Source organism: Amblyomma maculatum, chromosome 1 (assembly GCF_055883805.1).
Source record: "Amblyomma maculatum isolate TAMU_Amacu chromosome 1, ASM5588380v1, whole genome shotgun sequence".
Lineage (NCBI taxonomy): Eukaryota > Metazoa > Arthropoda > Arachnida > Ixodida > Ixodidae > Amblyomma > Amblyomma maculatum.
Window position 1 is genome coordinate 342664980 of NC_139344.1, and position 26398 is coordinate 342691377.

A 26398-nucleotide genomic window follows, 5' to 3' on the forward strand; every position below is an offset into this window, starting at 1 on the left:
TCGGTCGTGTTCAGAGATTTCTGCAGCTGCACTGACACTTCGAAGTTCCAATTAGTGTGGTATGATTGATATTGATTATGACTCACTTCAGCCTTAATGCAGCAAACACCTTGCGGGAAGCTCACAGCACCCTCAAAACTGCCCCTTCCAATCATGACAATGCCTTATAGAATCACGCGGTTACCCTTTAACTAATGAATACGGAGTCATTGCTATATGGTAATGACGACACGCTATGAGCAACACGGCATTATTACCTTACAGCAATCAGTTCGGCTATTGTTTTCCTTGTGTCGCGTAATGAGGAAACAATTGCTTGATTTCATTCGTCTTCTCTCGGATAGAGAGCGAAACGCTTGACAGCTTCTTTTTATGAAGAGAGAAGTCCGTGAAGGAGCAATTATTGGATATGTAAGTAACACTGAACACGGGGCAGCCGCAGTGAACTGTATGATGCTTTACTTTGGTCCTGCATCAGACGGGACGAAAACGCAAAATAGGCACAGGAGTAGAAATAACAGAAAAGAAAGATTATGTGTTTGATAAGTATACTGCAATAAACAGGATAACTTTAGTGTCTCCCTGCATAGAGGATCTTGCGTCAGCCGATGCTTGCATTGGGAGCGTGCACCTGCTTTGTAAATGACCAAGTGCCTCCACAGGCAGCACTGCGTTGCAGCTAACAAGGACCAAAGTTTTTGCACCATGGCCTCGACTGACGAGATCAACGCACTGTTTAAAAATTCAGTGACCGCAGGGGTGACGCCTGACTGTAGACACACTGTGGAGTTTCGTTTTCACTGCCGAAGAGTAACGGTGTCTTGTAAACACTTCCTTTAAACACCGAACTCCCCTTTCACTCTCGCTCCTTTTATCCACCTAGCCTCGCGTGCGGTGGACACCTGGTCATCATTTGGTTAACCTCAAGGCGTTTTTCTTCTTTGTCGACTTAATAACAACTGAGGAAACATCAGATGAGAATCGGATTCTGTCTGATATTCCAGGGGCGAACTTTTGTAATGCCAGATTTATGAGCTGCATTTTCTGCCTGGGTTATTTTATACAAATGGCTCGCGTTGGGCCGTCTGTTTGTGGCCCTTTGTGCCTTCACTCGTGGCTCGTGGTTGTGTATAGAGTGAATACATACCACTTTAAGCAAAGTCGCGTGGAAGCTAAGTGAGTCCTGAACAAATCCTCCTATGTTCCCAGCATTGCTACAAGTCTGCAACGTTGACGCCAGCTCTGTCACTCACCCCAGGTACTCTGCCATATGGTGCGTGACGCGCGTATCACTGTTCGCTTGCTTTTATCATCCAGAGTTTAACGTACGACGTCAGCGCACCTTTAGGAATGCCATGTGGCCCAGTTAAATTCAACTGAAGCCCTCGACTATTCGTCTCTCGCAGCTCGTGTGTCGCTTCAGGACATCAAATACCGCACGTCAATACCAATTTATTGACCTATCCATCCATGCAGCCAGCCTTATATTCACCCACAAGCTTAAACTTTTATATTACGTCACGGGCTATGGCTTTGGCACGGGATTCTTGTAAAAATTAACTGTGCAAACGTAATTTGAAATTTTGCGATATATTGGTCTCAGGTAAGGAACGTCATCCAGTGAATGATGCATGGTGAGGAAAGTACGGAAGGAAGCAAAGTTGTTATGCACGTGTTACGTACACTAGCGAACGAGAGTCTGCCCCTATACGCAGCACAGGGTGGCTAACCATTGAAAAAAAAAAAAAAAAGAAGTTCAATTGGCTAGCTCCTATGGATTGGTTCCCCCCCATCTCTGCTTCTTTTTATCCGCTGCATGAAGAAAGGCATCGCTTGAAAAGGTTACAATATCCCGCCGCCAAAGGCCATTTTTGTTCTTACGCTGTTGAGTCATAAGACGACACGTCGTTGTCCCGCTTAAACTTAGCTCCAGGTCGTTCGGAACAGACGCGTTCTCCCGGGCCTCTCGGGCCAGGAGCGTGCGGGGCGTGGTTATAACGTTTATAGGTTTGCCCGCTGCCGGTGTGCGTGTATGGGCAGGTTTTACTGCTGTGCATCTCGCCGGCTGTAAATATGGCGCCAGGCTGAATTATTTATGCCGGAGCCTCTCCTCGATAGGTTCGTCCATTCGTTCGTTTACTCGAGCGCGTGCCTTCTTCGCCAAGGACGAAAAGCATCCTCTCTCTCTCTCCCTTGCGCACTGGAAGAAGGCTTCGCATGCGGCATTTACGTGGATCGGTCCAGTTCTCCTCGATTTTCTTTTGTTGTTACCTCAATTTCGCTCGTTTGCCTCGGTCGGCGAGTCAAAACTGCAGTTATTAAGCCTAACGGCCGCTTATAACCGGCCTGGGAGAAGTTTACTGCTTCCGTCACGATACCGCGCAAGACATGCGGGCTCTCCGAGGAGTTGCGCGCGCCGTGCACATCTCTATGAATAGTTAACTGGTTCAAGGCTGGCGTCGCGACTTGTACGACGTTCCCTGCTTTATTATTTGTTACCTTTTTGACGTGAGCGTAATTTCACGCACTTCTGACTTTGCACGACCTCATAAAATTGACTCTCAGTATATGTTTTGAAGTTCTTCGCTGCTTTCTTCCTTTCGATGATGAAGAAAGGGCAAGGGGTATAGTGCTATGAATGTCGCAGCATCGACGTACATGGCAAGTTCTGGGTGTTATAAAAAGCAAAATCGCGATTTGCTAGTTAGGCTCCCAAGAAAGCTTTCGTTATGAACTGCTGAAATTTGCAGCTGGTATAGGTCATGAACGCTGAGGGCGCATATTTCTTGTATCGTCGAAAGTACCGTACCTAAGACCCCTGAATCATAAGAAGGGAGTCATCAAAGTAACGGTCTGAAGGTTTCGCAGTATGTATACATATACACACACACACACACACATATATATATATATATATATATATATATATATATATATATATATATATATATATATATATATATATATATATATATATATATATATATATATATATATATATATATATATATATATATATATATATATATATATATATTTCGCTGGCGCCGTGTACTTCGCCAGAAAAAAGGGGCAAAAAAAAAATGCACGGCATACTCAATGTGGAAATTAGCCTCTCTTTTTATAACTACCTTTCAAGATGGCAGATAAAAGCGACACATTTAAAAAAGCAGTGTCACCAAACTGTGTGCAAATGAGCTGTACTTACTGAAAACTGTGCAATAAATATGTAAACGCGTGGGGTAACCAGCTATACAAGCATATGAAACATTACTTATATCTCGTGTGTCGTTCGAAGTAGACCGCGTTCGACAGTTGAATCTAGAAGTCACCTATGAGCGCACTCATGAAAACGACAGCCTCTGCGACAAGTCATGGCTAATGAAAACATATCCGCCTGAAAAAATAGTTTCTGCTCTAAGTCATACAAGACATTCGAAGCTGTCACTTTATCTATTGGTCAGATATTTCTATTTCAATATGTCGTAAGAACTTGCTGCTCTGGAAGTAATACTTATTGACTGGTCGTTGTGCAGACAACAAACAAAAAGAAAAAAGAAAGAACGAAACGAATGAAGCGAAAAAAAAAAAGTCTACTGAAGCAATTATTTACTTTTCTTATTGCCACTTGCATGGATGGATGGATGGAATATAGGAGCGTCCCCTTTGAAACGGGGTGATGGCAGTTGCTAGCATGCTCGTTTGTTTCCCCTATATCTTAATTATTGTTTTAGATTGTTTTCACTCAGCGCCATCGCACGGCGGGACTGGAAAGCAGAGCGTCTGCTCCGCCATAAAAATGTGAATAAAGAAAAGGAACTAGATGAGCTGAAATCCCCGCTAACGGAGATTAGCCGTCGTCTAATCACGTCGCCTCTAATTTTACGTTAGTACTGCAAGTGGTGCGCAACCATCCCTTCCCCTCCGCAGAAATGTTGTTTAAAATCTTAACGCAAACAAATTACCTCCCGTCCTTGTTGCCGTCGTAGCCCTCTACGCCTACGGTCTGGGCACGCACAAAGGCAGGGGAGTAAAAATAAGCGCTGTTTGTTTATTTCTCCGCCCGGATTAGGCTCCCTGTACGAACATGGCGACCGTTGCTTCAGAAGGAGAGAGAAAAAGAAAGATAGATTGAGGAGAGCGAGGGGGGTTGAGGTGTCTGGCATGGTAAACAGATATCTCTTTCCCCAGCCCACGCAACTGGTAAACAAAGGCTGCACGATCTGAGTTGCGTTGGAGGGTGTTGGAAGTGGGGCATGGAGGGTCCGACGCTTCATCAGGAAAAGACTGCGTGCACGCGAGCGTGCCAGAGGCCGAAGTAGAAGTAAAGAGAAGTGGATGAAGTTGTGAAGGGAAGTGAAGGCGGAGGGGAGGGGGTCCGCTTGCAGCAGACAAGCTCCCTGTTTAATTGCTTTATCGTGTACGCCTTTCGGCCACTCCGTCACAGACGGGGCTTTCCCGCCGCAGCTATTATGGGTCGGGGGAGAGGGAAGAGAAAAGGGAAATGAGGACGATAAGGAGGAAGAGGAAGGTGCGAGGTGGAGTCTGCTTTTTTCTTCGTCTGTTAGCCGCCTCTGGCCGAAGCTCGCAATCAAGGATACGTGTGTGGCCCCAAAGACAGAAGGCAGGGACGCCAAATGCACAACCTTTCCGGCTGCCTTCCCTCTCCCGGCGCGCTCGGCTCTGCCTCTGTTCTTCCGCAAATTGGCGAGCGAGTGGCGTCGAGAGGCGCGAGACAGAAGAACGAGCGGAGAAAGCGAAGTGGAGGAAGACGAGAGCCGTGCGAGAAGAAAGATGTGACGGCAGCGAATTAGGTTCCGCAGGCGCCTTCGAGGCTCTCGCCTGCAGCAGCACGTGCTCTCGGAGACTCTCTCTCTCTCTCTCTCTCTCTACTCGCTATGCGGTCTCTAAGCGCAGTGCTGCCCGGAGTGGAGCTGTGACGACATGAGTCACGCAGCTGCCACGTGACTAGCTTCTAAGCAGCGAATCGTGCGCCTCACAACACGTCGTTTTTGACAACGGTCATGCATTTTGTTGTTGTTGTTGTTATTCAACACTTCCGATATATTAGACTGCTTCTCCGCTGAAGTCTTGCGCGCACACCAAAATTCGCGAAAGCCGCGAACCAACTACCGACGTTAAAGTTTTGCGTTTCATACGCAACAATAGAACATGACACGTAGAGATAAGCGGTATGCTCTGGAACTTTGTGTTGTTCTGTTTCTTAGGTTCTTGTTTGTTTTGGAAAGCACCTGTTAGACCACACTAAAATCACCAGAAAAAAAGATATATTTCCTTGCTTGTTTCGTTGTTTGCATCATTTTCGCAATGGAAGAGAATAGGGGACACTGATTCTGCAAGATGAGCACATGAGAATCGCAGTATACTTGATCAAATTTATACTCTCTTAGATAAAAATCAAATGAAAAGTTGCCTACTTCTAGAGTCTTTGAGATCTGATATTCGATTTCTCTGTTGTACCTTTTTTTTTTTTTTTTGCAATCGTTAAAATTTAGCATTAAATAATCATAAACACTAAACTTTGGACAGATATCAGATTCGCCAAGAATGAATGAAGTGTGTGCAACAGCGACCTCGCTTGATGACAAGCTCCCTAACCTTCCTCAGAGCTTTACTGTAGTCTGCTCTGCTTGCGCCGCCACCCAGCATAGAGCGAGGATCTCCAGGGCATGTGACAACATCCAGCAATCCAGCGCCATTTTTGCCGCTAGTGGCAGCCGGTAGAAAGAGGGGAGGGGGAGATAACACCGAGAAGAAAAAGTGCGAGAGAAAGGCGTAGTAAGGAGGAGAAGGAGGGGGAGAGAGAATGAAAGACGGAAGGAGGGAATAAGCCCATTAGGAAATCAGCGCCTGGTGTTTCCGGCCTTGCTCGACGCTGAGCCAGGCAGCTCTTGCAGTTCCGTGCGCCAAGCACCATTGTGCTACACGCAAAGACGCTCCTCCGCAACACATTCCTGCACTTTTTTTTTTCCTCCTATGTGCGGGTTTGAGCGTGTGCTCGACGCCGCAACGCGCCGTTTATCCTGCTACTGGCTACTCACCATGCCTCGATGCCCTGATTGCGTTCTTTCATCTTGTCTCCCGCGAACTTTCCATATTTTAACTGTTTGGTCTTATCACGTGTGCTGCGCCCCTGTCCTGGACGAGTTGATAGCAACTAGCTGTTGAGAGCGAAGAAACGAAATGGAAATGAAGCACAAGGTAGAAACACTGTCGAGACTGGGCTTTCCATGTGCCTGGCAACTGCTCACAAAACGTCTATTAATATAAAAACACACTAGAGTCCGATCTTTTCGTGTGGGTGTCCGTGTGCGTGGGCGTGGGCGTACGTGCGTGCGTGCGCGGGCGTGTTCTCGGTCATGTACGTATGAGCGTGTCATTTCATCTTTCCTTGTGCATTTGATATTATTGTAATTCTAGACAAACCATTCGGGCTACCTGACAAAGAAAAGAAATGCAATGCGGGACAGTATTTTGCCTGATGAGAACTCATATTTGCTGCCAGTGATGCATAATATCTTTCCGAATTTGCGGTATCTTAGATGGAAACTAACATGGCACTTTTTCTTTTTTCGATAAGGTTAACGCCGTCTAAATATTTACATCGGAGGCCGTACCTTCAGGTGAGGAAGATAGCGAGCCACCAATTAGCTCTACGTATAATCTATCCACAATCGGGGACTAAAAACAATCATGCGGACACTGGCGCTGTCACAATGGCGCAAACTTTGCAGCGGCAGCCTGCGGTTGCACAAGAGCAAGGCTTAGCTGAAAATAGGCTCCTGTGCTCACAATTCAAAACGACAGCTCAAAAAGAATCGAGGCGGCTCTGACAAGACAATGTAATGTTAAACTCGGCTCAGCGCAGTAAAAATGACGGTGATATGAGTAACACAGACATTCAAACCAAGTATATCATATCTCCTTTTGTCTTCGTAACGATGCTTGCCGGCGATAGAAGGTCGCCGCGAATGCCCCAAGGACGGCGCTCTTCCAAGTTTGGTCCAGAAACCTCTCGAAGAGCGTTCCGGGCCATCGAAACCATGCAGTTAGCAAGCATTGTAACAATTCATAAACGGCGCTAGCGGTGCCGCTGCCTAAAGCAGGCGTCCAATCATGCGCAGTAGCACTCCGCTCAACTTACTCGCTCTTACCGTGACGGCTAAAAAATCAGCGTGAGGTTAACAGGTCCGTGATCTCCACGATTCGCAAGACTTTGTAGTTCGGAGTGATTCACTTTTAGGGGGAACATCCCTGCTGCACCTACTACACAAACAGACGCGAGCGGACGATGCAAAACACAATCTCCATGTCGTTTCGAGCGCCCGTCACTTCGATGCGGGGCCGTGTCGAACGCGCAGGTACCCTGAAGATCGTGTCCACACGCGTACAGCTCGTCCTATACCGTGGCCGTAGCTCTATTCGTGAAAAGCGTGATTTATAAATGCAAGAGGTGCAACAAGACAACATTCGTTTTGTGCCATACCGTGTAGTAGTTCGTGGCGCTCATTCTTTTTCTGAAGGTGTAACTGAGTTCCTAATTGACACGGTTATAGCGACAAAGAATAGCAATACCATAGCCATCTGTGCTAAATAAGTTGACACATAAGAAAAAGGAATTAATTAGTATTTGCCACCCATGTTAGCACGCCGTGTTAGCACACCGACATGCTTGTGAAGCAACTGGAGGCGCTTAATGCCATCATGTGTTTAGACAACACAAAACAAACAAGAAGAGGGAGTATGGCCTCAATACACTCAACAATGTTCGAACAAAAGGTTTGTTTTCGTCTAGCCTAGACAAACACAACACCCCCACTAGTAAAACCAGTGTTCCAAAAAAACCAAATTATTCTTCTGCCGCTCAGTGTTTGCCACTCACGTTAGCTCAGTGGTTGCGACTCTCGACTACTGAGACCAGAATTCGATCCCAGCCACGGGAGCCGCGTTTCAGTGTAGGCGAAACGCGAGGCGCCCGTGAACTGCACGATGTGAGTGCACGCTCCAGAACCCCAAATGGTCGAAACTATCGAAGCCCTCCCCTACGGCTTCCCCCATAGCCTGAGTTGGATTGGGATATTAAATTCCATAAAACAAACCAAACCTTGTTCGTTTCGGCCCCAAGAATTTAAACATCTCTATCTGCTGCTGTTTGTTTTGAAAGGTAAATAAGCTGTAGATCTGTCGATGTAGAGAAGCGCCCGATTCGGGAGGCAACTGTTACAACAAGTGGCAGAAAGAGCCGGTCATGCTACACGAGGAGAGAAAAGCAAGAGTTATCTATACCAAGTAGCCAATCGCACCAACAGTGATCATTAATTTCATTCAGCCTTTCACTTGCCTTATTCAAAATAGTTTGGATGCACCTTAATTAAGAATTCCCCAGTGAGTGCAAATATATATATATACTTGCTTCCAGCAGAGTTCACGGCAATGGAAGAATAGCGCCATCACAGTGTTTCAAAACTTCAGTTCAGTTCAGTTCAGTTCAGTCGTTCAGTCGTGCCCGACTCTTAGTGACCCTATGGACCATGTCACGCCACACTTTCCGGTCTCTCACTATCTTCCTAACATCACATAACTTCATCTGCAGTGCCTCGAGGATGCCATCTAACCATCGCGTTCGCTGCCTACCCCTTCTCCGGCGACCCTCAACTTTTCCCAACATCAAATCTTTCTCCAGCGACTCCTCTCTTCTCATCAGATGACCAAAGTAGCTGAGCTTTAACTTTAGAATTTGACCCTCCAATGAGCAGTCAGGGTTTATGGTTGACAATATCGACTGATTTGATCTTCTGGCAGTCCAAGGAACTCTCAAGAGTCTTCGCCAGCACCACAATTCAAACGCGTCAATTCTTCGGCGGTCAGCCTTTTTCACAGTCCAACTCTCGCATCCATACATCACAACTGGAAAGACCATAGCACGAGTTATACGGATCTTGGTTGGCAGACTAATGTCTCTGCTCTTTACTAGGCGGTCAAGGCTAACCATTGCTCTTTTTCCCAGAAGCAGGCGTCTCCTAATTTCATGGCTCCAGTCTCCTTCCGAGGTAATCTTGAAGCCCAAGAACAGAAAATCTGTCACATCTTGCACTTTTTGTCCATTGATGCTCCAGGACCTGATAGGGCAAGACGCCATGATCTTTGTCTTTTTAATGTTCAGTTTAAGCCCAAACTTCTCCCTCTCTTCTTGTACGCGCATCAGAAGTCTCTTGAGTTCCACTTCACAACAAAGGCAAAAATAAATAAATAAATAAAAGCTAGAAACATGTTTTTAATTCCTCAGATTTTCAAGTCTTGCCGCCGTCTCATTTCTGACAAACTCCAATGACTTGCGACCCCTTTTCGAAAATCTGGAGCTTCACAACCTCCGGTAGGAGCCAATATTCTTACCGTCCTAACCGGCTCGCTCGGCATTTCCTCGATACAACATTGCCTTTCTTGTCTTTCGCGGCGGTTCCCGTAAACGCGTAAAACTCTCCCCGTTCGGCTTGCAACATTTTGCACTGATGCGTAGGTCGCAGTTAGCGCCGCGCGAACAATCTGCTCTTCTTTAGTCTTCCTGTTTGGATTCCTTCCTGCGCCAAGGCACTAAACTCCCATGGGCCTACGATATAAGTAGGGGCGCGCGCACATTTGGCCACTGTGTTTCCGAAGAAAGCAAAGCTTGAAGAAGAAAGAAAACACCTTGTAAAAGCTTCGGATACACGTATTTCTCTCAAGCGACCATGCAACCGGGCCAAACGCTGGTACGGGACCGTGGTACGGTCCCATAAAAGATCGAGCTCCTTGCGAGCCGTAAAACTGTCTTCTTCCAGGGCTTTCAAGTTTTAGGCGAAGCAAACTTTACGGCTAGCGTCTGGGACGCCCGGGAGGGCGAGCAACTGGGACTAAGCAGGGGACCCACGATGCGTGGGAAGGATGACGTAAGCTCAGTGACGTAAGCGGGCGAGCAGAGAAAATTCACGGTGAAGGAGGCTCGTTTTCCGAGAGAAGGGCCATTTTAATTTACGCTTTCTCTAGGGGCGGGAGTTTGCCTTTGAGACTCTCTGCACAGAGCAGCGGTTCTTTTGAAATGCAAATGTTGCCCGTGGCTTGAAAGGAAGTAGCCGGAGGCTTTTTATTCGCAAAAGTCCTGCGCTGTGAGTGTTATCTACACTGGTAAAAAATGTGTGGGTTTCGGGCGCTTTCATTCTAAGGTGCATTCATCTACACCAAATAGTTGGCGTGTGTTCCGGGAGGTTCCATATGGGAGCATATTGATTATGCAAACCCTAATAATTATGTGTCGCAAATCAATGACAATAGTTTTTGCTTCAGTAAAACGTGTCTAGCTAATTGGTGCATTTCTGACGCATGTTGACAAGCTTGAGCATGTAGGAAGTGTTCTCCCTTCATCTTTGTCCCTTTGCGGAGCAGAAACCGTGGGTTGGTTGCCGAATAGTCAAGAATTGCTATAAAAAAAGTTCCTAGTAAAAAAGCCTGTAAAATCCCCCTAAACTACACTATAAAGCTAAAGAACAATCTAACTGTATAAATAACTAATAAACGTGTGTTCAATCATGGTGTATAAAGGAGGCTATGGTTCAATACACTGTTGCGTTAAGGCTTCTTTGATGATTTTCATTCCGTAGTGTAAGAAAGGTATTTGAGTTCTTTTTTTGTTGTGTGCGCGTGCGCGTGCGCGCGCGTGTGCGTGTGCGTGTGCGTGTGCGTGTGTGTGTGTGTGTGTGTGTGTGTGTGTGTGTGTGTGTGTGTGTGTGTGTGTGTGTGTGTGTGTGTGTGTGTGTGTGTGTGTGTGTGTGTGTGTGTGTGTGTGTGTGTGTGTGTGTGTGTGTGTGTGTGTGTGTGTGTGTGTGTGTGTGTGTGTGTGTGTGTGTGTGTGTGTGTGTGTGTGTTTGTGTGATAAACGCAGCAGTGACGCGGCTTCTATCAAGCAAATTCAACTTTGGATAACTCTGTATGGGGAGGGGAGGCTTCGTGTTTCACGGTGCACGTGTCGTAGTCGCATCGCTATTGTGCGTTGTACTGTGCACCTTCAGTTCCAAAACCACTACAGTACAAAAATGCGTTTTCAGGGTTAGTGAGGTTTTCACAGGACAAGACCTTCTAATAAATGTTTAATGAATTATAACTAAGTAATACTTCTAGTGACCGCCGCAGTGGTGCAGTGACTACGGGCGCTCAACTGCTGTACCCAAGGATGTGAGATCGAATCCCGGCGCGGTGGCCGCTTTTCGATGGAGGCGAAAAGCAAGGAGCCCGTGTGCTGTGCGATGTCAGTGCACGTTGAAGAACCCCAGGCGGTTGAAATTTCCGGTTCCTTCCACTACTGCGCGTTTCATAGCCTGTGTTGCTTTGAGACGTTAAACCCCACAAACCAAACCAAACCATGACCAAACCGATACTTGTTATTTTCGGTTAGCAGCGTTTGACGACTATGCTCAAGCGCCGGGTGCCGGCACGCTCTGATTGCTGTGTTCGGCGCACTCCTGATAACACTAACACGATTAATGCATCTTAGTGCAATGAGGGTACTTATCAGCTTATTCCACGGAAATCCCTCCATTCTTTTCCTCTAGAGCTAGAAAAAGTAAACTGGGATTACGTTCGTCATATAACCGATGCAAATGCCGCTTACGAAGCGCTTATGGGATGTTTTTTATACTTATATACGAAGCATTTCATTCGTGAGGAACGCCTAGGAAACAAAACAAAAAGGTAAAAAATGAAGTTAGAATGACAGGCGCACTTCGCAAAAGAAATTTAGGGAAAATATCGACTTCTCGACAAATTAAACGTTCCTGTGTCCTGCGGTGAAGCGGCTTGCTTTTAATCGCCACAGCAATGCTCCAAATTAAAAAGAAAAAAAAAGGGGGAGAAAATGCAGGAACACCGATTATTTTTGCAACTTTTATATGTGTTCAGGTCGCACGAGTGAATTCCCCAGAGTGTAATAAACATTCTTTTCGGGCTTCGGCAGGAAAAAGATTCGGTAGCAAAAATTATTCGCGACAGAGAAACGCTGAGCAGTGGTCGATGGTTCTTGCTATTAACGAATGTTTTGTTGACAGAGAGGCAATCACTGTCTTCTAAGCATGTAATAGCAATTTTAATCATATGATGCAAATAGGTGCCTTATTAGAAAAAATACGTGTAAAATTATGTTCTGTGTTTTAGAATGCGAAGAAATCTCCGGATAAATTTCTTGTTTTTGCAATTGATACATCACACTCACAAAGTTACAGCACGGCTAACCAAAAGGAAATCGATCAAAGAAACTAGCATTTCTTCACCAAAAAGGGTGTTTTACAAAGCAACATAGCTTTCTTGGTCCTTTGGTCGTTAATATGCATAAATGACAGTATAAAACCTTGACATTCTTTAGTCACGTGTTTCTCAAAACTTGAGTGAAGGATAAAAAGAGCTACAAACAGCTTTCCTCAGAGTATTTTTAAATTCCGCTTAATTAGAAAGTAAGTAATATCAATTGTGTAAAATCTTTATTATCCGGGGCAAAACATGTTTCGTTATGCTGTAGATGAAATAGGCAAGTCAATTTTATTGATAGCGTACTTTCTGTGAGGTGCATTTTTTCGGCACTTAAAGAAAAGACACGACAAAAAAATAAACACGTGACTGCTCTCATATACCGCTGTCAGGGGGTTTACATGAACGCGACAAAATCGGACCGAGCCGACTTGCCTGGCTGGAAATTGGCTCTCGGGCTCATGTATACGCTAGGGTATCGAGCTAAACGACTGTCGAATTGGACTGAGTCAGCTCGACCGTAGGCAGTAGGTTGGCTCGACCCTAGCTGCTGGCAAAGAAAGAAAGAAAGAAAGAAAGAAAGAAAGAAAGAAAGAAAGAAAGAAAGAAAGAAAGAAAGAAAGAAAGAAAGAAAGAAAGAAAGAAAGAAAGAAAGAAAGAAAGAAAGAAAGAAAGAAAGAAAGAAAGAAAGAAAGAAAGAAAGAAAGAAAGAAAGAAAGAAAGAGGAATGATGCCATGCACAACAAATACAATACACAGGTGGCAAAGAAGCCTCCGCCGCAAGCTCCCAGCCGCGGAAGGCCAGGAGCAGCCGACACTTTCACCCGCTACCAGAACCCCAGGGGAAGCAATCGAAATTTGAAGCCCTCCACTAAAGCACTTCTTTCTTTCACTTCCATCTTCATCCGTTTCCTTACAGCGCAGTTACTAAGACTTTAACCACATTCACGAAAAGTAAGTCGTTTACAACATATTCGTGAAGTGTCCATAACAAGACCAAGAAATCCATTCCCGCAACCCAACGACCAACGTGTTGTAACCCTAACAAGCAATAAAAAGATATGCGCCGGCAATAAAACAACGCTGCTTTCGCATAACAAAAATCACTTGGTACGCGCTTTTCGTATGCCCTGTGTGTTGTGGAGCTAATTAAAATTTTCCCATTATTAACGCCCCATGCTTCGTTGTATAGCAGAGCTGCTGTCTGCATCCTGCAGCTCCTTGTTAATAGCGGCGATTATTGATGATCTCAATGTTGCAAACAAGATGGAATTTTATTTTACTTCTGCCCCCTGAATACACTGAGAAGGATCTCGATAATTAGGTGCCTTTTTCTGCTAGCATGAACGAAAGCTGGGGTGTGCTGGCATTGTATAGTTTCGTTTTTGGTCTCTGCGATGCAAGTTTACCTGATAATACCTTAAGAATACGCGATTAATGTGAGCACGACCCTTTATGCGGGCTAGAAATAAGGCATAAAATAATTAAACGGCGGTTTAGCTTAGTAAGAACGGATACATGTGCAGAACCAATATTTAGCACTCGTTTCACTTGTTTAGATATGTTATACTTGGTTTAGCTTTGCTTTCCCGTCTCGTCACGTTTAACTAAGTTTTGCTTCGTTGAACTTTTACTTCTTTTAACCTCCATTAGCTGCAGCAGAGCGAAGACGAAATGACTGGTTAAGCGGGAAATCAAAGCGTGCTTTTACACACCATTAACCGCTTGGTTAGAGGAAGTATTTAGTTTGGAACAGTTAAGGATCAATAAAATCGTAGCGCGCTTTTATGTACCGTTCACCGTTGGCTTAGAGGAATTCGTAGAGCTGGATTGAGAATAATTAGGGACAAGGGGTAATAGATAATACTTCAGTAAACTGAGGTTCGCTGATGATATTGCCTTGCTGAGTAGTTCAGGAGACGAATTGCAAAGGATGATCAATGACATAGAAAAACAGAACGGTAGGCCTCAAAATTAATATGCAGAAGGCTAACGTTCGACATTCTCGGAAAGGAAGAGCAGTTCGCGATAAGTAGAGAGTCACTGGTAGTAGTAAGGGAATACAGCTACTTAGGACAGGAAGTGGCCGCAGATCCGGATAACGAAAGGGAAATAACTAGGAGAATCAGACTGGGCTGGAGCGCATTTGGCAAGAACTATCAGATCATGAATGGCAGGTTACCAATATCCCTCGAGAGGAAAGTATATAACAACTGTATCTTGTCGGTACCAGCTATGGAGAAGAAACGTAGAGGCTAACGAAAAGGGTTCAGCTTAAATTGATGACTCCCCCCCCCCCCCCCCCCCCTTTCTGTTCTGAGAATAAAACTGTACATCGCTCTGAGAAATTAAATTGGCCTAAAGTTTTCAACCTTTTTCAGCGACCCACTGTTATGCAATGGCTTTACTACGGCGAGCTTTAATGCTTCAGGAATAAAACAACCGTCAATGAAACTGTTGAGCACGTAAAGAAACACTGAAGGGAACGCCGGTAAATTGTAATGTAGGTCCTCTATTTTAATGTTGTCTACTCCTGCAGCTTTCTTTGAATCAAAACTAAAGACAATTGTATGAAGGTCTTCGAGTGTGGTGAAAGGTAGGAAAGTAGATGAAGCTGTGAAATTAAGTGAGTGAGGAACCTGATAAGTGGATAAAAAAGAGTTTTGGGAGACTTGGGAAACGTACGCATCGAATTCACTTACTGCAGTAAGAAAGTCAGCGAAAGATTTGACAATGATTTGGCTCATTGATTGCGTAAGATTTCTTCCAAGCAAATAGTTAATAGCTGGCCAAGTTTTGCAAGGACAGTGGTTATTATTACGAAACTTGTTTCGGAGAAACTTGAAGTTATTTTTGAGGTGCGTGTTACTGGGACGGCGTTTACATCGCTAAATTTCCTTTGGCAAGCTCGTAAGAAGGACAAAAGAAAAGAATTTTAAATTTGTTTGGGCGATGCCTGGAAAGATTTTTGCAATAAAAACAGAAGGCTCCTCCCTTATGCGAATCAGCGACTCTGACAATCTGGATAAACTAGGTTAATTATGAGCCCTGCTTTTTATCAGTGGAACAGCGTTTGCAACGCACCCAAATGGCATCCTTTTCTGCAATAGCCTGTAGAATATATCTGGAAAGCCATGGAAGATTGGGATTACGCTTTTTCTCCACTATCACATTTTGCACCGCATTTTTATATAATCAAGACCTTGCACAAATAGATCACAGACAATATGGTGGTCAACTTGCTCTAGAAACGCACCCCAGTTAAAGGACGTCACAAGGTTGTCAAATTTACCTAAATCCATATCTAGCATTTGGTCTTTATCGTCGGAGTATTTCTTTAAGGAAGAAAACACACGGCGGAATACAACAAAATAATGGTCTGATGTTTTTTCATCTGATTACTGAAGAGCGAACGTGTGCAAACGGAGCTCTAACACTGACATGATCAATGCAAGATATTATGAAATGTTTCCCAAAATGCTCTTCTCTTGTATTATCTGTAACCGTTGGTTACATAACGTGTTTTGCTAGAATTTTAAGATAATCATACGTGTGGGTGAAAGGATGTCGATATTGAAGTCGCCAACTAAAGAAATCTGTCGAATTGGCAACTGTGAGCCTAAAACGTTGTCAAATTCACAAATAAATGTCTTAGCATTTTGTGAAGGCGGCCTGTATACTGCCAGAAGAGTGACGTCACCATTAGTAAGACTTATCTACTGCGCGATGCATTCGGCAGAGCAAAATTTGACATTGCTAGGATGAGCATTCCAAATATATATATTCCACCGCCTATTCTACTAGCACGTATGAAAGAAAAGCTGAGATAGTTCGGCAATGCAAAAAGCGAAACAAGTGAAAGATGGTTGTTAATTTCAGCGAGTAAAAACACATCAAACTACAATTTGTGCTGTTAACTACTGCCAGAAATTCATTCCAATACTTACGTACTATACGTATGTTTACAAGGAGAGTGCTAAAGGCTTCATTATTATAGGGGATTAAGCAACAAAATTTAGCAATTTGATTGCACCGAGAAAAGGTAGCATTCATAATTAACCGAATTTTTCCAAATCGCCAGAGTCACTGATTCAAATAATGGAGGTGATTTCTGTTTTATTTGAAAAAAAAAAAAATCATCTTTCCATGCCATACGCAAACAACTTTATTTTCTTTGCCCTTCATACGAGCTTGACAAAACTGATTTTTTGTTAACAGCAGTGAGGTTTTCATTGAAGATGTTTTGCAACTCCTCGCTATCCACAAGAGGCCAGATCTCGCATCGGCGGTCGTCATGCGGTTGTCCTTCACAGCGACAAAAACGAACCTCATTAACAAAATTAGTTTGCTACCTTTTTTCTCCGGAAGATGGTGAGCTGCCTCAATGTTTGATTCTTGAAATTCAATTTTCAGTTTACCGGAAATGCTTTTTAGCATCTCAGGTGTCTTGTCATCATCTTTAAGGGGTAGCCCTTCTATTTCAAGGTTGGCAAACCTGCTGTATTGTTCTGTATATCATTCATGTGCTTGCGAAGATGCGTGATTTCCCCTGTTTGCCCTGTCGCCATAGTGTTCAGGGTATGAACTTCATTTTCAAGCTTTTGAATTGGAATCTGTTGCTATGTAGACGTCTTTAGCGAGGCATCACACTTTTCAGAGAAAAAAGAGAAGTCTGAACACTTTGCATAGACTCTTGTAGAGACTCGACGGTAGTATTTATGAGCAACAGTTCGTCAACTCGGCGATAAAGGGAACTTACAGCTTCCTTAAGGGGCATTAAACTCTCAAGTTTTTCAAGATAATGTTTTAGAAGAATCCCCATTTTCTGACCCTGTCTCGGTTTGGGACTCGCACTTGAAGCAAAGCCAGCCGGAGTAGGCATCAGCTCCCTTTCGAGGAGCCGAGTTTGCAGCAGCACCAGAACTTCTTCTTTCTTTTTTTTTTTTTTTTTTTTTTTGTAGTGAAAGTCACTGTCACACTTAGAGCAAGCAGGTCAGGTATTCTCCGCCACAGGGCAATACCTTGAAACATATGCCAAATTTTTGAGTGAGTAGCAGACATCTTTGGACGGCACTCAACAATGTCGTGAGTGGCGAGCGAGAGGGGGACACATGAGTGCAATGAAATGCCACTTTTACCTGCAGGAAGGTAACGATCAGTTATCGCCAAAAGCCCGCCACCGACTGTAAGCGACGCTTGTTGTCGACGCCTTTTATTCTCTCAATATCCATAAGAGCGTGGTGGAATGAGCTCGGACGCGAAAACAACAAGGCAGTGACGACTAGTTCACCCTACGAATGGTAGCAATTCATGCTTGGCGTCAGTCTTCCTCGCACCACTTCGGCCCCTCATGATAAGAGGCCCTTGATCGAGCAAAAGATGAGGTGGCGACTTCTCTTTATGGTCATTCAGTTGGATGGGGTCCACTTACTCTTTTTGTCGGCAGACGTTTAAGCAACAGCCCCAACAAGGTCCAGGGATGAGACAGCTGCCGCCACGACTAACCACTCTCTGCAGACGGGGTGGTGACCACACAGGAATGACTTCGGGACGGTTTGAGACGTCTTCCGGACAATTGCACAAAACTTGCCACCTTCCACTTTGATCTGTGCCGAAAGCGGTCTGGGGATGTTCCTACGCGTCTGTCGCGCTGCTGCCCTGGATCAATGCGGTATAATAGCTATTAACGATGAATGGTTCCTAACGACCTGGTCCTCAACCGGTCGTTAGGAATCGTCGTTCTGTACAGATGAGTCAATGGGTCGTTCACGAGAAAAGATTGCATCTTTCCTTCCCCTGAACAGCAGAAACAGGGACGCCGCCGCTTCCTCGGTATTGAAGGAGTTAGCGTTTGACAGTCGCATTATTATTGCCCCCCCCCCCCCCCCCTCATCATTTTGACAACATAAGGGATGCTGCTGTGCTCCCGTTTTCCTAATTCCAGCACAAGCGTGCTTTGCAAACTGTGTTTGCGTGTCATTCTGTCCTTTTTCATGACATGAAGCTGCGCGAACTAGTAAGATTGTTGATTAATCGTTATTTATCGCTTTCGAAGGGACGGATTAAAACAAGTTTCCAACTTTGTTATTTGTAAGCCCAGGAGCATAAAAGTACAAAAATTCTAGGAGGCTCAACTTCTGCGGTGCAAAGCTGTCTCTCCGCAACCTCGGGCACGAGCCTCTCCTCAGTGCTCACGCGCGCGCTGCGTCGGCAGCCGTGCGCATGGCATGGTGACGTCGCGTCGGCCATAACGCGACCCTGTACACTCCAGCTGCGCTCGACCGCCGGCGTGCTCTGCGGCTTCCGGCGCCTGGCGCGACATCGCCGACTGCTGCACCGAAAACAACAGCTGCGTCTCTCCGCCAGGCCAGGAACTATAGGCGCTAACGTCGAGGAGCAAGCTCCAGCCTTGATTGCGTTAGTGCGGAGTCCTCTATTACGGCCCATCTTTCTCCCATTCCTATTTCGATATCTTACTCCATTCCTCATGAAGCGGTTGAGGTGTCCGACTAGAAGTGATACAGTTGATCGGCTCTTTGCATTCGTCGAAAACCTCAAGAATTCATAAATGACGAAAAGACGATGAGATGACGCTTTAAAAATGAGAAGGGTTCAACACGGCTGAACCGAATATGGAGCGAAAGCATTAGCTGCGGGTGACGAGCGTTCTTCTCCTTCGGGGCTGTTCAAGGCCATTCGCGACTGCGGCCACGGGCTACGCGACGGGACGAAACCTGGCATAGTATTGATTTCGCAATAAAACAGCGTGAGAGGCGGCGGGAAGCGAAGCTGATGTCTGCAGCGCTGTAGTTTCTAATCCCGTTCGGGGCTGTAAGTACGTTAGGTCTGTTTCGTTCCTTCCCATTGGAACAGTACGTAGAGTATAGTGGCTAATGCGACGACCGAGGGGACTTAGCTGCCACCGAGGGCAACGACTACCACAGGATGCCGCATAGAGGCGCTGCGGACAGAGGGTTTTGACAGTGGCTTTGGGGTGTACGTATCTGCCAGGCAGTACATCTGCGGAGGCGCTCTCAACCGAATCGCGAGATCTTCCTTCTGCAAATGTGCGCCTTTTATCTTCCCGTTTGATGTCTTTTCTCGGTATGAAAGTCGTACAGGGTCCACCGAGGCTATTAAATAAACACACGTTTATCCAATTCGGCACACTGGTACAAAGCATGCCCGTTCCTTTGCAAGGCAGCTTTATATGGGCACTTTGTGATGTGGCATTCGGATCAGTAACCACTGTCACAATATGAACGCATCAAACGACGCAAACGAGAGAAACGGCATGCATTAGTGAAATTATGCACTAATGCACGCGGCAACGCCAGCTGCGCTAAGCCGCAGCAATTGTCTGCTATGCTAGATCGTCTGCCGAGACTGATACGGTCGTTCCCTTTTGTACCGATAAATCATAAGGTTTTTAATGAGGCCAATAAACACTATAAGAATAAATAGAAAAAGTAGGAAACCTTTATACCAAATATTTTGTATTGATTTACATGATGAGAATGCTAAGCACGCTTATTGTGTGCACACAGATACCTTAATCGTCGACTGATAGCAGTCATTGCGATAGATGCGTTTATTGAATGGAAAGTCAGAGAGTTGGACAGGAAAGTTGAGTACCTGACCTTCTACTTTGCACTACGGAACGGGGAAAAGGGGAAGAAAGAGGTTTGTGATGGGTAACGATGTGATGAAAAGAGGTATGGCAAAAATACACGTGCGAAAAAGCTTGTCTCACAAGCGCGAGTCCAGTCCGTGTCGCTCAAAAAACTGCAAAAAGCCCGCATTGCCTGTAGAGCTTTCCATTTGTCCAGCCAAGAGCCTAGTAGCAAATCCTCTGAGAAAGGCCTGTTGTCCAAACGCTTTAAGGAAGTGGCTAGCATTACCCTTTCGCGCACATACAGCGCATGGGCTCAACACTAATATATGCTCCACAGTCTCCGTAATGCCACAAGTGGAACATTGCGAGAAGTCAGCCCGCCCATTTAAAACGGCTCCACACATTCTTATGGGAAACTGCTGGTGCACGGCACACTCGGCAGTAAATTATAGGCACCACACCACTGGGGCGGCAAAGTTCGGAGTGTTTCGGATATGTTCGGCTTCACGTTGTTCTCTATAGGTTAGAGGTCATATATTCTTTTCCGGGTCCCGGTTTTTCTCAAGTCCGGCTTGATGTTATCCTTCAGCTTCGGATGAATGTCTTTGAAGGCATCCTCGTGAATTAGAGAAAATGGGCCCTGAAGACAACACACATGGAAAACGAAAACGACGAGGCTTTGCCTCTGTCTCCGCGGTGTCCTGTTCCGCGCGTACGAGACACAGCTAGGCTCGAGCTAGCACGAAGATTTATCATCCTTTGTGGGAGTGCGTTTGGCTACGAAAAATCCATGCCCAGCAGCTCAGCCTTCAAGTTTCGCAACTTTAAAGGCCCTGGTCGGAGCTCGGTTCACGCCAAATGACCTCTTCTATCCTTGTGTGCTTTGAGTGCGTAGGGCATCACCTGTCGCATGTGGTTGAGGTTGAGGTTGTTACTATAGCTACAGGTCGGGTTAACCTTGCGGATTCTGCCGGCAGTTGCTCCACCGCAGCAACAATTAAATATTAAATTAAACATGCACAATCAGACGTAATAGTCAAGTCACTCTGCTGTCAATATATGGAGTCGAGTCCGAGTCCTGTAGGAAAAATTGAAAGAAGGCGTGAAACCTTTTGAAGCGAAAAGCTTCACTAGGCTAGCCAACTCCAAGTCTCGCGTGTGCTCCTTCGTTAGAAACACATATAAAGCCCCGCTTTAACCAAGCCGTATGAACGTGCCTTAGCGGCCTATAGGGGTAACGTGAATGCAAGGGTTCTGGCAGGCTGAGTCTGACATAACCGTCCCATGTGAAACGAAAGACCCAAGTTGGCAGCTCCTGCCGGGGGCCACGATCATGGACATGAACACGGACACGACACACAGCGATGAGCGGTTAGACCTGGCGTAGTATTGCTTTCAGAATAAAAGCCACAGCTGCGCATGCGCAAACCACGTGACGTCACAGGAGAGGTGCAGGTGGTCGGAGCCGCCGCAACCGCCGCCGCTACTCCGCCGGTTGACCTTTAGCCGACGCCGCGCGCTTATCTTATGTGATGTATGGCTGTTCTCAATGTTTCACCGTGATGATAAGCCATGGAATATCTATAAGGTGCAACCGTGAACAACAAGGTAAGCCACAACTACGCCAAGGAACCACAAGCTAAGCCATGTAATCGTCGAAACTTTTCGCTTCTGATATCCAGGCTTAACCAAGTTAAGCCACCACCAAAATTTTTTCTAAAAGTCTGAGTTCACACGGGTAGACAATGTTCTCAAGTGAACTGTGGGGGACTCTGTTGTCATAAGGGTAAAACGAACAACGCGCTGCACCTCTGGCAGCACGTGATGTAATGTTTTATATTACCGCAGCACATGTGGAATATGTCGGAGATGATACCAGGCAGATCTTGTACATCCACGAAGAAGTACGAGCAGGGACATTGTACATGCGATGTAATAAAGTGGCTTGGGGCCTTTAGTCCTTTGGTCACTGTCGCATACAGTCTCTCCACGGCCACCTGCTGTCATTAACTAGGTCACCGAGGATTTCTGGTCCAATACAGGGGTTCAGTCAATTTCAGCCTGAGTTTGCCGAAAATAGTTTAGAGCTTTTTGTTGGACTAGTTGGCGCATGGCTTTTTTAATGCGAAGCATTACTTAGCTATGTTAACAGATTTTTGTCCGCAGCAGTTCGAATTGAGAAGTGGTAGAGGTTAATGGTTGGTTGGGTTTGTGGGGTTTAACGTCCCAAAGCGACTAAGGCTATGAGAGACGCCGTAGTGGAGGACTCCGGAAATTTCGACCACCTGGGGCTCTTTAGCGTGCACTGACATCGCACAGCTCACGGACGCCACTTCGTTTCGCCTCCATCGAAACGCAGCCGCCGAGGTCGGGTTCGAACCCGGGTACTCCGGCACAGTAGTCGGGCGTCTTACCACTGCACCACCCCGGCGGGTGGTGCAGTGGTTAATGAGGTTAATGAGTGGTGCCAATCGGTAGAAGGTGAAGTAACGTTGTGTCCGACAAAATAATTAGGTAACGATCGCAAATCGTGCCTGCGAACATGTAGACAAAAGCCGCGCGCAGGAAGTTTTTTCAACATGGTACATTATTACAGAAAAATCACTGATACATTGGTCGCTTTTTTCCTTGATGAAGTCTCAACTACATGAATAAAACCAGTTGATAGTTAACACTCTTCTGTCCTCTTAGTTTTCTTATGTGTCTGTATTGCAGTTGTTTTGTTTTTGTTTTTTGTGCGCGCAAGCGTCATTAAAAAAAATTTGCGGGAGGTAAAAGCATTTCACGCTTAAAACAGTACTCGGGGCGCAGTGCCCCAAGTGCTGTCCTCTCTCACCATCCTTATAATGAAGCGCCTCGAAACTTGTGGCGACATCTGTGGAGGCATTCTGGACGAACCGCCGCTGCCTCCGAGATCCTGTACCAACGCCAAGCGCGAACTTAGCGCCCTGCTAGACTTCATGTCGAAGTCTGGCGCCCTCGACCTCACCTAACCAATCTCCTTCCTCTCTAGGCCTCAGGTCGCACGCGAGGCGTAATAAATAGTAATAGATATGTCATCCCCAACCAGAACATCAATCCCCCCCGTAATAGATATATACAGGGATGACAACCTCGGCCAGGCGGCGCGAGCTGCGGAAGCATATAAAGGAACACTAGAGCGAGCGAGCAATCAGCGCCCTTTTCGGCGGGAATTTCATATTAGCGGCAGCAAGGCGACCGAGACGCTTCGTTTTGGCATGCACTGTATGAAGAGACATTTTTTTTTTTAAATATTAAATCGCGAAGGACATTTTCGGTGTGAATCTCGCGAAAGGAGAACAATTGTTTATAATGAGCACAATGCGGAGCAAGCATGCAGTACAAGGATGTTTTCCTGCACTCTAAAAAGTGTGTCGTAAGTGAGCGATCACAGCCCCTACGACGTGCATCTCGACGTAAGTACATAATTTGTCAGGTTTTCTGAGAAAAATTGGACTTTCACTACTTGTTAGGAACGGCTCGCACGCTGTCAACCAAGTTTCAGATGCTTGCCGCAAATATTAATCGCCTGAGCTGCGGTGTCAGGTTTCATTGCATGCGTTTATATTTTACTCGTGAGTATGTAAAAAGACAGGTCCGCAGGTGACGATATATGTGCCATTGAATTCCTGATAATAATTTGGTGTGAACATTTATTTTTGTCCGAGCGAGTGCTCCTGTGCCCTCGTTCAGACACGCACTTCGTTAAATTATTTTTAAATTGTGAACTATCAAGTACACGTGACGATAAATTGTAAATTTCCGAAACGTCGCAGCTCAGAGCACTGCACTAGTACGCTCAAAACCTATTATTTTCTGCGTGTGCTTCGTATTGTAACTGAAGGCTGTTCTCGATTTGCAAATGTGAATTTAAGCGATATAATAATAATAATAATAATAATAATAATAATAATAATAATAATAATAATAATAATAATAATAATAATAATAATAATAATAATAATAATAATAATAATAATAATAATAATAAAAGCTTACAACTGACGCGTCATAGCAGCACTGAACAAACAAGCAGCCTTGGCAAAAGCTGTTATGAAAAGTTAATGATAAGGGGTTGCGGGTTTGCCCGCCGTTATTAGCTACCCTTAAAAAGCGGCCGCTTGTACATACGCAAGCTCAGATAAATCAGCTGACGCCGCTGATTTCGCTAATCGCGGTGCCCTTCGCAATCAAAGCTGGCAATCCGGCGTTGAAAACTAACTGCAGCTAAAAGCTGTCCCCAAATGTCTCGGTGATTTGGAAAACACCGTGAAAACACGAAAAGCCTCTTCGTCAATTTTCTTTGCTTTTGCGTTGCTAACTTGGAATGAATGAAAACAAACCAGCAAAAATCCCATTGCGGCAAATAGATGCGGAATTGTTATATTTAACGTCACCTGCTAAAAACACGCATTTCCTTCAACGTGCGACCAACAGCGAGCGATTCGGTTGTAGGCTAGTCAAGCTCTCTTTTTATACGAGGCCTTTGAATCAGTCCCAGAGGCAGAACTGCGATCGATATAGCACAATGCTACACAATACAAATTAGGCTGATACTGCCGCAAAGGAGACAATTGATTTCGCGAACAGTTGCTATTCACGCTTCACGCTTCTGCTTTTCACACAACTTGCCCGAGAGAGGTGGCTAAATTTCATAGGGGTTCCCAGCGCTTCATTTTGCATCAACTATTGTGGCAATCCATAACAACAGCAATACATTCCCGCTTTCTGTGAAGACAAAGGAACAGATGCCATTGCAAAAGGTGGCATAATATTACTCGCGATGCGAATTTCGCACTGCGAATTTCGCGCTGCTAAACGCGTCGCAGTACCTGGCTGCACTCCGAGCCGATGCGGCGCTGCTGTCGAGCCTCCAAGCTTGAGTTTGGGAGCGCATGACTCAGGAACCATGATCCCGAGTCATGTCACCCCTAGGCCACGCAAGGACGTTCGGATAGCTTGGTTTAATAAAACAGGGGCTTTACACTATGTCGGGTGGATTTTCTCAAAATGTGTCTTACAACTGTATGCGCCATGCCGTGGTGCTGCAGTGCTAAAGTAGCCCGACTAATGTATGGGAAACCGACCACCGGCGGCTGCGTTTCGGTGGAGGCGGAATGGCGTCCGTGTGCTGTGCGATGTCAGTGCACGTTAAAGGTCACCAGGTGGTCGAAATTACTCCGGAGCCCTCCACTCGACACCTTTTTCTCTCTTTCCGCTTTCACTTCCACCTTCCTCCCTTCGCTTACGGCGCGGTACAGGTGCCCACAGAACAAGTGTGACAGATATTGCGCCTTTCCCTTCCTGTGAACAAATGATTATCATGTCAGCCTTCTATAGTTTCGAAATGTCTCAGTCCTGCTTATCGAAAACGCAGAAAACCGGAAGATGCGATAAAGTGCACTTGAAGCTTACGAGAGTCCAGGGCTTATGGCCGGCGCTAGCAGCAATCTTGGTGGCATGGAGGACACTCTCCAGGCGGATGTGGATGCCGTGGAGACTCACACCTGGGATATCGGATTGAGTTGCTCCCCGGCCAAATCAGAGCTCTTGCTTTTTCTGCCTCGGACCGTAGCCCCCCTATCGCCTTCTCCCGTCACTGCCTACCTTAATGGTACACTCATTCCTCTCGTCTCTATCCTCCGCATTCTTGGACTCGTTCTTAGTCCAATGGCAAGCACACCACTCTCACCACTCGACTCACAAACACTGTGCACCAAACCATGCGCCTCATGCAACCAAACCATACGCATTGCAAACCACCACCATAGCATGCGCGAACATGACCTCCGCCGACTTATCCAGGCCTTCGTTCTCAGCCGCTTCATAAATTCTCTTATCTCTTTCTTTCTCGTAGCGAGGAGGACAGTGTCAATATCCTCATTTGCCAGGCTTATAAGTCTGCACTGTTCCTTCCCACATCAACATCAACGCTCGGCTACTCTCTATGGGCGCCCATAACTCGCTTTCAGAGCTTAGTGAAGTCCCTCGCACGGCTCAGCTCCTCCGTCCCTCCCGCACCCACCCGGGTCGCGCACTTCTCTCCACCCTTAAGCTCTCCCCTCTTATCCCTGTTCCTACCTCACTGTCCATCCATTCCCACGTCTCCTCCCTCCTAACAGTGAGTCGCTTGCCTAATAAGATGCATCCCGAACACCATCCTTCCCGCAAAGGAGCGTGAGCCTCCACGCTTTGGCGTGAGTACGGACGGTAACGAGCCGTGGCTTACATGGATGCCGCCCCGTACCGCTGCTACCCAACCCATGCTCTTGCAGTGAGTGATAATTCTTTTATACCCATTCAAACTGCATCAGTCTACACTTCGACTTATGTCGAAGCCGAGGAGGCAGCTATTGCCCTCGCTATTATTCAAACCTCCGCCGAATACATTTTCAGTGACTCAAAGCCTGCGATTTATAATTACGCGCGCGGTTGGACGGGTGGCACCCGCGGCTACCTGGATCTTGCGTG